Here is a 1,891-nt window from a genome sequence, read left to right as displayed (position 1 = left end):
TTTCATACTGAGCAATGATCTCTTTCTTCATCTCCATAGTAATTCTCACCCTTTTTGCTGTAGGGTTGGCACTAGAAGCTTTCTTGGGGCCCATGGTGACTTATTTTGCAGGTGCAATCACTACAAAGGCTGTGATAATATGAAATGTTCCAGTTGTTGTATGTTTGGAAGCAACAGCGGTGGCTGGCTGGCTTGTAAACACTGGCACCCAAGGGACAAGTGAAGTGCGCTCAGGCCAAAGTGGACGCGTCTCGTACGGACCGAATAGCGCTGGTCGGGTTTTTAAGAGCTAGTTGAGGCAAAATTTTTGCGTTAAAATGTATCGCTAGTCAGATTTATCGTTAATCGATGCCATCGCTGGTTAAGGGTCCACTGTATATATTTTATTATTTTTATTATTATCACACTGGTCGATTCCCACCAAGGCAGGGTGGCCCGAAAAAGAAAAACTTTCACCATCATTCACTCCATCACTGTCTTGCCAGAAGGGTGCTTTACACTACAGTTTTTAAACTGCAACATTAACACCTCTCCTTCAGAGTGCAGGCACTGTACTTCCCATCACCAGGACTCAAGTCCGGCCTGCCGGTTTCCCTGAACCCCTTCATAAATGTTACTTTGCTCACACTCCAACAGCACGTCAAGTATTAAAAACCATTTGTCTCCATTCACTCCTATCAAACACGCTCACGCATGCCTGCTGGAAGTCCAAGCCCCTCGCACACAAAACCTCCTTTACCCCCCTCCCTCCAACCTTTCCTAGGCCGACCCCTACCCCGTCTTCCTTCCACTACAGACTGATACACTCTTGAAGTCACTCTGTTTCGCTCCATTCTCTCTACATGTCCGAACCACCTCAACAACCCTTCCTTAGCCCTCTGGACAACAGTTTTGGTAATCCCGCACCTCCTCCTAACTTCCAAACTACGAATTCTCTGCATTATATTCACACCACACATTGCCCTCAGACATGACATCTCCACTGCCTCCAGCCTTCTCCTCGCTGCAACATTCATCACCCATGCTTCACACCCATATAAGAGCATTGGTAAAACTATACTCTCATACATTCCCCCCCCTCTCTCTCTCTCTCTCTATATATATATATATATATATATATATATATATATATACACAGTGGACCCCCCGCATAACGATTACCTCCGAACGTGACCAATTATGTAAGTGTATTTATGTAAGTGTGTTTGTACGTGTATGTTTGGGGGTCTGAAATGGACTAATCTACTTCACAATATTTCTTATGGGAACAAATTCGGTCAGTACTGGCACCTGAACATACTTCTGGAGTGAAAAAATATCGTTAACCTGGGGTCCACTGTATATATATATATATATATATATATATATATATATATATATATATATATATATATATATTTTTTTTTTTATTATCACACCGGCCGATTCCCACCAAGGCAGGGTGGCCTGAAAAAGAAAAACTTTCACCATCATTCACTCCATCACTGTCTTGCCAGAAGGGTGCTTTACACTACAGTTTTTAAACTGCAACATTAACACCCCTCCTTCAGAGTGCAGGCACTGTACTTCCCATCTCCAGGACTCAAGTCCGGCCTGCCGGTTTCCCTGAATCCCTTCATAAATGTTACTTTGCTCACACTCCAACAGCACGTCAAGTATTAAAAACCATTTGTCTCCATTCACTCCTATCAAACACGCTCACGCATGCCTGCTGGAAGTCCAAGCCCCTCGCACACAAAACCTCCTTTACGCCCTCCCTCCAACCCTTCCTAGGCCGACCCCTACCCCCGCCTTCCTTCCACTACAGACTGATACACTCTTGAAGTCATTCTGTTTCGCTCCATTCTCTCTACGTGTCCGAACCACCTCAACAACCCTTCCTCAGCCCTCT

Source organism: Cherax quadricarinatus, chromosome 1, assembly GCF_038502225.1.
Source record: "Cherax quadricarinatus isolate ZL_2023a chromosome 1, ASM3850222v1, whole genome shotgun sequence".
NCBI classification, from domain to species: Eukaryota; Metazoa; Arthropoda; class Malacostraca; order Decapoda; family Parastacidae; genus Cherax; species Cherax quadricarinatus.
Note: the sequence above shows the minus strand (reverse complement) of the source record.